The sequence below is a fragment of the Mauremys reevesii genome, linkage group 17, assembly GCF_016161935.1.
Source record: "Mauremys reevesii isolate NIE-2019 linkage group 17, ASM1616193v1, whole genome shotgun sequence".
NCBI lineage: Eukaryota > Metazoa > Chordata > Testudines > Geoemydidae > Mauremys > Mauremys reevesii.
The window spans coordinates 32,673,434-32,683,080 of record NC_052639.1 but is presented as its reverse complement, the minus strand read 5'-3'; the positions used below and the strand labels follow the sequence as shown (position 1 = coordinate 32,683,080).

Sequence of the window (9,647 nt, the reverse complement as noted above, 5' to 3'; positions counted from 1 at the left end):
CGGAGAGTCCAGCTGGGGAGAGGCTCAAAGGGGGTAAAACGTTGCACCAAAAATATGAAAAAGTTGCAAGACAAAACCCTTTAATTACAGCTCGGACGGGCCTCCGGAGCAGGGGCGGGGCCAGCCGCGTCCCGCCGCCGGGCAGCAGCAGCAGCATTGAGGCAGCAGGAGGGGGCGGCGCGAGACGGCTCCCGGGGATTCCCTGCTCGCGCCGCTGCCGGGGGGAGCCGCTGTGCTGCGAGCTGGTGCGCGGGGGGTGGCGGGGGGGGTGTCCTCGCGGGCGGGGCTCGCGCGCAGAGCGCTGACACTGTCCGTTCGGAACTGTCACGCCGCTCGGCCGGGCCGCCCCACTGAGAACGTCACCGCCCGCTGCCCCCGCCCAACCAGCGTGGTCACCCGGGCTCCGCCCACTGTCGCCGCGGCAACCACCAAAACAAACGTTCTCGGAACACGTGGGGCAGGGAGGGGGGTAAGGATGGGCCGTGACGCAAACAAAGCAGCTGGCTGGAAGCGAGCGGCAATGACGTCACCAAGGAGGAGTCCGCCCCCCCCCCCTGCTCAGCGGCGGATGCAGGGACGGGACGGAGGGGACGAAGGGGCAGGGACGGATGGAGACAGGACGGGACAGAGGACAGGGCTGGGGGGATGCAGGGACGGGACGGAGGGGACGAAGGGGGCAGGAACGGATGGACAGAGGGGACGGGACGGAGGACAGGGCTGGAGAGACGCAGGGACGGGAGTGAAGGATGGAGGGAGCGGGAGGGTGACCAGATCGCAAGCGTGAACTATCAGGCCACGTTGGTGGAGGTGGGGGGGAGACAGACAGACACAGGTGCGCAGCCCCGTTGGGAGCCAGAGGCACACTGGTCCGCCTGGCCGTGTGCTACCAGCGTGCCCTTTCCTATGTGCCCTAAGGCATTCCTATGTTATTCCATAACATTCCTATGTGCCATAACATTCTTATGTGCTGAATAAGAGCACATAACATTCCTATGTTCCCCTCCCAACACCAGGAGGGGTGTGTGTGTGCCCTTTCCTATTCTTATGTTCTGATCAGTACTGTGGTAGCAGAACTGAAACTGAAAAGGTAGCAGGCAGGACTATGCACAAAGAGAAAAGGGATGTAGACCTGCCCTTTGAATCCTGCAGGACCTGTGGTCACAGGCCCTTCCTAATTTGAGGGGAACCAAGGAATATAAAAAGTAATCTCTTGTAAATTGAACCAATGTTGTCTGACCGCTAGAGTTGGAATCTTGATACTAATTTTTCCTAATGATTGTAAGTTATTTACAGTCACCTGGCTGGCCTTTGAGGACTGACAAATCACAGCCAGAAGCTCTTTGATTTTTGGGAAGGCCCCAGATCATTTTGCAGCTGGAGTGGGCAGCACCACTCAGGCTACCGTTGATACATTAGGACCATCACAAGTTCTTCTGCTGAGCATCCAGCATGACGTTTGACCACAAAAAGGGGCAGACAAATAGAAGAGGCAATATAGTATGTAGTGGGCTCAGGGATGAGAACAAAGGACTAATCCTAGCGTTGACACTGGCTCCCACTGTGGCCCTGGTCAAATCACATAGGCCAAAATTTCCATACTTGAGTGCCTATAGTTATGTACCTAAATCATTGACTTTAATAGGGTATTAGAGCAGTGGAAGCTACTCCAGCCATTGATCTTTTCCCATTTTGCATACTGAGGAGGGAGAGTGCTTCCTTGTGTCCCCCCTTGCAAGGATTCCCAGCACCCACGAGTTACTCATGTGGGTATTGAACATAAAATTTTCTACCATGCAAAAATACATTTTGTTTTCAAACAATCCAAGGACTTAGTTGACACGGAGAATTTTTTTAGAAAAAGGGCAAAATAGCTTGACATTTCAAAAGAAATCACTGTTTAATTTTCTTTATAGTTCAAACATTATTTTAAAGGCGTTGAACTCAGATGTTCCTGAGGTTTAACAATGACTTGTATACATAGCTCCCAGAATGGAACCTGTGCAAACAAAAAATAAACAATAATAGTGTCTTTTAAATTCACGGTATTTTTAAAGACACACAGAGGAGAATCAGCCAGGCTGATTCATTGTATTTTCCCTGTGCTGATGAAGGAATTAGAGACAATAACAGAGCTTGACAAAACCAGCTAAAGCCACCAAACCAACTGGAGGGTTAAATCTATCAATCAGCAGTAAATATGAAATATAGGGAGTGGGATCAGGCGATGCCCTGGGGAGAAGCCCAGAGAACTCCTCTTCCCCAAATGTCAGAAGAGGGAAGGTGCTGGGATTTTTATCCGAATGCCCTCCCTGAGTCCTATTTAGAGATTCAGGTTCTTTAACATTATAGCTGTCCCAAGTTTGCATAGTGCAATGCTTGAATTTACATGAAGAGAAAGTAGAGAGTAAGTAGTAAAGTTCTTCCAATTTTAAACTAGATGTATATTAAATTAAATCTGTGCTAATTAATCAGATGCATAAAGAGTATTTAAGACAACAGCTCAGCCCCTCTCACCCACCCTCTCTCCATCACCATTGTCAACTTTCTCTGGATGTGTTTTTATGGATAAACTGAACTGATCTGACTGGCTGAATCAAACAATAAGTTGTTCTAAACGAATCACGATGCTTCAGGTCAATAACTGTTTGGGAAACATCTGTTACGTTACTGCTTGAACATTCAGCTGAGAAAATTATTAGATATATATTCTGATAATTTGAACAGAAACAAAGTCATCGTAACAGAACATTGAGAGAGGATCAAAGCCTTAGGTTTTGAAAATAAATATCACACGTCAACATTTTTTCCATAAATGCTTGGCAGCGGGAGACCATTATCCTAAGATAACATTCTCCAGCAGAGAGATGATCTCTTAATTAGAGCAATATGTAAACTACTTTAGGATGCTTGATATAAATCCTGCAAACTGATTCATTGATACTTTTACTAAGATGAATTTTGATATCATGGGATGAAATCCTGGCCCCACTGCCACACCCCTCCCTTGCTGGGCTAATGTCCTGCCCCTGGCCAGGCACTCTGGAGGTTTGAGCTACTCCCTGTGGATCACCCCACTCAAGGAGCATTCGTTCTAGGAAGCAAGCCGGCTAGACAGGAAAACATCAGACGCTGCTGCTCCCAATGCTACACTCAGTTTTTCAGAAATTAGTCGACTTTATGGCCAGAAGAGACCATTAGAGCATCTAATCTGACCCCCTGCATATCACAGGCCTCCTGTATGCAGGCCCGCCCAGAGGGGGGGGGCAAATGGGGCAATTTGCCCCAGGCCCAGCAGGGGCCCCCACGAGATTTCGGGGCCCCTGGAGCAGTGTCCTTCACTCGCTCCGGGAGCTCCGGAAAACTCTCATGGGACCCGGGCCCCAGAGCTTCTTCGCTCCCGGTCTTTTCCTGCCAGGGGTCCTTCCTCTCTGGGACAGAAGGACACCCCTGCCACCGAATTACCGCGAGCGGAACCTGCCGCGGAGTGCAGCCGGGTCTTCGGCGGTAATTCGGCGGTGGGGGTCCTTCCGTTCCGGGACCCGCCACTGAAGTGCCCCAAAGGCCCGTGGTGGGGGCTGCACTTCGGGGGCGGGTCCCGCTTCGGCGGTAATTCGGCGGTGGGGGGCCCCCGCTGTGGGTCTTTGGGGCACTTTGGCAGCGGGTCCCGGAACGGAAGGACTCTCCGCCACTAACTTACCGCCAAAGCGGGGGCCCCCCGCCACCGAAGAGCCTGGACCCCCGGAATCCTCTGGGCGGCCCTCGATTTAACAGGGGTTTGTTTCAACTTATTGCCCCGATTAAAATCTATGGCTAAAAGGCAGCCACTGTTGTTAGTACTTGTACCTGTGTTTGGTGCCACCTCCTTTCCCTTTGGCCTTGTAGTTGACCAATGGCAAAGCTGAACATCTCCTCAGATACCAGGGAGTGTTTATGTCCATTCCTGCGAGCTACACCGGGGTTTGATGTTGCTGCTTTCAATCCTCTGGCTCTGCCGGGATAAGGAACAATTCAGGCTGTCACTGAACTGAAGGAGGAAGATCAGTTTTTGACAGGAGAGGGACACCTCCTCTTAAAGGTGTTTGGCTGGCTGGCAGTCCTGATCCCCAGATCTCGCCCGTGGGGCTCCAGCAGTTTGGGGACCGGATCTCTCCTTGGCCCCACCTGCTGCCTCCAGGCGCTCCTCCCCAGGGGCCCCAGCAGTGCAGCACAGCTGAGCAGCATCTGCCTGCTCGCTCCAGTGGCCGTCGGCCCCTCCCCATGGCAGGGCAGGGTGGGGCTGGGCCTCCATGCGCTGCCCCCACCCCGAGCCCCTGCAGCCAATGGGACACTGCGGGGGTGATGCCCGGGGGCAGCAGAACGTTGAGGCCCCAGCCCACCCCACCGTGGAGACCCAGGTAAGCGCCACACCCCTGACTCCTCCCAGAGCCTGCACCACCACCCTCCCCACATACCCCCTCCTCCCTGCAAACTCCCTCCCAGAGCCTGCAGCCCGGTCCACACACACCTGCCCCCAACTCCCTCCCACAGCCTGCACCCTCTCCCTCCACACACACCCTCCTGCCCACCCTAATCTCCCTCCCAGAGCCTGCACCCCCACCCCTCCTCCTGTTCCTCCTACCCCCTGCCCCAGCCCAGAGCCTGCACCCAGCACCCAAACTCCCAGAGCCGTACAAGGAATTTTTGTGCCCGAGGCAAGGGCCAGCTCCAGGCTCTTTGGCTGCGGGTCCTTGATCCCTGTCGGAGGGAAGGACCTGCCACTGAATTGCCACCGCCGCTTCATTCATCCTTCGGTGGCAATTCAGCAGTGGGTCCCTGAGTCCCTCTCGGAGAGAAGGACCCACTGACGAACTGCCGCCGAAGAAGTGACAGTGGAAGCGCCTCTGATCGTGGTAGAGCTGCGCCTCTCCACTTTCTGCATCCGAGGCAAGTGCCTCACTCGCCTCGCCCATGTTACGGTGCTGCAAACTCCATCCCAGAGCCTGCACCCCAGAACCCCACCCCTCCCAAACTCCCTTCCAGAGACCAGCCTCTCACCCCTTCTGCACCCAAACTCCCCCCAGAGGCTGCACCCCTCCTGCACCCCAATCCCCAGCCCCAGCCCAGGGCCTGCACCCTAGACCTCCTCCCCTCACCCAAACTCCCTCCCAGAGCCTTAGGTAGGTGGGGGGTGGAGTTTGGGGGGCTGGTTCTGGGCGGTATGAGTGACATTATTGGCCCACTGGGAGGATTGGAGGACTGGCCCTGGCCCTAAGGTAAATTGAGGTTGAGACCCTGCTTTAAGGGATTGGAGCAATGCTGGAGAGACTGACGGGCAGGGAGCTGGGGAGCTGTGTGTGCTCCAAGGAGAGTTGTTGTGCTCTGGTGACACAGAGCGGGGGTGGGGAGTTTGTAAGCTGTGGTGTTTGTATAGAGATAAAGTTTACTAACCCCCAGGTTAAAAACTGTTCCTGCTCTGGGCTATACAGGATGTTCTCTGTTGAGAGTATAGCTCAGTGGGTGAATGTTTCCCTGTAGGGTAATGGGTTCCTAGTTCCACTCCAAATGAGTCCCTTAAAGAAACTTTTTCAAATGAAAATCGATTTCCACACCCATCTCCAGTATGTTCAGGAGTTCGCTGAAGTTGAGGGGGGCTTGAAATGAATTCAAACACTATTTTCCTATGCAAATGAATAAAGACTCTAGCAGAGCTGCCCAGCAGCTGAAATCAGTTCCAGTCCTCAGCGTCTCTAAGAGGGACACTCGGTAGCTGAGGCATGTGGGACACCTCTGGGATGATGACAGGAGAAAAAATGCTGGATTCAATGAAAGCTGAGACCATAGGAGGAGAAGGTGAATGGCAACACCACACATAGTCATAACACTCAGACACGGGGCTTCACTGTCACTACCCCTGTGTTTTCCATCATTTATATCCAGGGGTGAAAGTAACTTACAGGACTTACCGGTACTGCCGGAGTCCCGGGGGGGCGTGGCCTCATCCAGAAGGGGCGTGTCCTCATCTGGAAGGGGGCGTGGCCTCTCAAGATTTAAAGGCCCTGGAGTACCAGCTGTGGCTGGGAGACCAAGGGCCTTTACATGAACCAGGGCCTCCCAGCTGCAGAGGTAGCCCTTTAAATTCTGGCCCCAGCCCAGCCACCAGAGCCGCGGCCGGGATTCAAAGGGCTCTGGGCTGACCGCAGCCGCAGCAGCCCAGAGCCCTTTAAATCTGGCCCCAGCCTGGCCGCCGGAGCCGCGGGTGGGGGGTTTAAAGGGCTCTGGGCTGCCAGCTGTGGCGGGGAGCCTAGAGCCCTTTCAATCCCCACAGCAAAAGCCGGTGCAGTCCGGCACGGCGTATTGGCTCTTGCCGCTATGCCGTACCAGCTTGTACCAGCTTACTTTCACCTCTGTTTCTATCCTAAGGAACACACCCTCCCCCGCCCCCACGCACTGTCACACACCACCGTCTCCCCGTGAGCCCCATCCAACCCTCCCCCCACACACGCCACGGGACACAGCCTCTCGGTGACTCACCCCGATGGGGGCTTGTCTCTGCATCTCCCCAACAGGGGAGCAGGGAGCCGAAAGGGCCACAGGAGACCAGTGGAGCTAGGCAGGGATAGGAAAGACTTCCCCTCCCTTTCCTTCCCCTCCCTGAGTCCCGTTAATCTCACCCATCAGATGCTCCAGCACCAGGTGGGCTCAAAGCACCAACCTTCCCCTGAGCAACGGAAGGGGGAACCAGCTCTTTCACATGGAAGGAGGCTCCCCACCTCTGCTGCTGCCATTCTGCAGCCTTTCATATGGATTTGTATTAGCTAATGCAACCCCCCCACTCCTCTAATCCAGCCATGAAACATGGAGACAAGCTCCTGAAAGCAGGGCCCAGTGGTGCAATGGGTTAGTGCCCAGTACTTACAGAGCAGTGCTGAGTGGAGTGATGCTGAGGTTGTGAGTTCAAACCTCACCTGCAGCCCTAGTTTCCTTTAAGCAAATGGCTTCTGCCAATCAGTTTGCTCTGCAGAAAATACAATTCCTGCTCAGAAGACACTGAGGTCCCCTTGCTTTACAGAGAGCAGGGCAGATTCCACAGATCTACCAGGCTCTGCCTCCACCAGCTGCCTGTGTCAGGAGGGGTCAGGCAGAACCCAGAGCACTGCCCTGACTCCCCTCAGTCTTTGCTCCCCAAACCACCTGTGTGCTCACCTCTGCGCTGTGAGACTCAAACCCTGCCTGGCTTGCTGTATGCTGGTGTGGTTTTCATCTGTCACGTTGATGTGCATGTGGGTCCTGTGTGATTTTGGTGGATGTCTTGCATAGTTCTGTGTGCATGGATGTGTGTATGATTTTTGCATTAATATTGTTTTTTGCTTTGTATTCTTTTGATATGTGGGTTTTGTGTTTCCTGTTGTGGGCTTTTGCTGTATTTTTGGTGTGGATTTGTTCTTTCTATATTTTGTGAGGTTTTCCTTTTGTGTATATGGCTCTGTGTGCTGTGTGGGTTTGGTTTTTGTTATGTCTGTGTGGGCCTGTGCAGTGTGTGATTTTCTCATTCTCTGTGTGCGTGTTTGTCTCTCTGTTTGTATCTTCATGTGTAAATTCACTGAACTTTTCAAAATCTGCACAGCTTTGCCAATTTTCACCAGGAATTTTTCTCCATTAACAAATTCTCACTTGTTCCCTACCCGTTGGTTGTTCCCTACCCGTTGGTGACCATTGCCCCAGGGGCCTGTCAGTCTCAGGGTCCTGATTTCCCATTGGCCCTTCCCCCTTCTATTGGGACTGGGAACTAGCCAACCAAATCCCACTAAGTTTTAGTAAAGGGCCAACAGTCCCTTACACAAGCCAGCCCTGTGAGAGTCACCAATGTCCCGAGAGAACAGTACAAGCTGGTCCCATGTTGTAAAGGGCAGCACTCAGGACTCTGAATCCTGCAATCTGAGTTCAAATCTCAGTGGGACCTTGTGTTAGCTGGTGGTAAAGATCTGGTGCTCAAAGTGCTTTCCTGTCTCCAGCTATACAAAAGTGGGTCATTTCCTCCTGCTGGTTAACTCCTTTCCCCACCAGAGCCAGGTCTTTGGTGGGGGTTTAGAAGTGGCTCTAGTGGTTGGGATTCTCACTGCTTCACCTGATGCCCACAAGTCTGGTGCTTGTAGCCACACTTTTCCTCTTGCTCACATGGCACTTGAAGAAAGCAGTGCCAGGGCCAGGCTTGATAGGCAGGAGGGAGGCAGAGTCCCAGGCTGGAGCCCAGCACACCTCTCCTCCTCTGGGCACCTGGAGCACAGGCGGCTGGTGCTGACAGCTCTGAGGGAAGGCTTATAAGCCACAGAGCGACTGAGGGCGGGGCTAGACGAGGACAGGACCATGCCTATGTGTGGCCAGCAGACAGGCAACAAGACTCCCGGCCAGCCTGCTCCCTGCCATGCCAAACCCCACTGAAGGCCACCCGCAGACCACCATGCGGGGTGGCTGCTGATGCTCTGTGTCCAACATCAGTAGACGGTAGGAAAGCAGGGCCAGCCCCTGGTGGGGCCTCTTACTGTTCCCATACTCCATGCTCACTTTTGCAGTGGGGCAGGAGATGTTATCCCAAGAGGCTTTTCTCCAGCTGGTGAGAAGCAGAGAAACAACCAGGCTCCCAAGGCGCTATGTAGCAACCCCCCACAAGCACAGGGACAGAGGGAAACAGCTCCACACGCTAGCCCGGCAGCCGTCCATTTCCTTTGGGAATTCAGGAATAGCAAAGGCTAGACTGGAAGCACCTGGGGCTCATGCCCCAGCCTTTGTGACATCCAACCCCAACTCCTTCCCGGGCTCTAGCTGAAGGCAGAGCATTGGCCTGAGCGGCCAAGAAGAGGTTCCAGATTTGAAAGGAGCAGAACTTTCAGCACGAAGGTAAAACTGCATCAACACAACCACACAGGGACTTGACCCCTCAAGTTCTTAATTCAAAGTCAGGCACCTTATCCGTTAAGCCATGCGGGCGCCTTCTTCATGCGCTTCTTTGGAAAAGGTGGACACTGTGTTTCTTGGGTCACCTATTGAGGGGGGGCGAGACTCTCTGGCACAAGAAGTCGAGTTCCCAGTGAGATGTGAGACTTAATTATACGGGGCCAGGTGCAGGGCTTTGACAGGGAGGCTCAGGCATGGGGGATTGGGGTGCAGCGGACAGACCGGCTGTCTAGCTGTGGAGATTTAGTCGCACTGAGGCACAGGAGGGAGGAGGAGGAGGAATCCTGCTGACAGGCAGTGGCTGTGCAGAAAGAGGAGGAGTTCTGGGGACTTTCTTTTGCCTCTATTTTGCCTGCCTGCTCACTCCTGTGGTGAACGGTGAAGGCGCTCTTAACAAGCCCAGGTAGCTCAGGTGGTAGAGCATCAGGCTTTCAATCTGAGGGGCCAGGGTTCAAGCCCCTGTCTGCGTGCTCAGCTTTTAAGTTGCCTTGTGTTCCAGGAGCCAAATTCTGTTCACAGCCACATGCGGATTCCCAAAAGCTGTGGCCATTTCCTGGAAAGGCTCCTTTCCTTAGCAATCAGGAGAGAGGTCACATCCACAGGAGCAGGTGTAGAAAGCACAGTCTCTGGCTGCCAGGAAGCGGTGTGCCAGCATAGTGTTCTCTACAATGGCGTTTAGATCGGGATAATTTACATGGCTCAGCACCCCCAGTTCC

The 9,647-nt window shown here is 53.9% G+C and overlaps 1 non-coding gene across 1 annotated transcript; it reads left to right on the top strand.

Annotated features, from left to right (window-relative positions):
- Positions 1-9,328: 9,328 nt before the first annotated feature.
- On the top strand, positions 9,329-9,401 carry TRNAE-UUC. Its single transcript has one exon. It is a non-coding gene; the product is annotated as a tRNA-Glu (tRNA).
- The last annotated feature ends 246 nt before the right edge of the window (positions 9,402-9,647 follow it).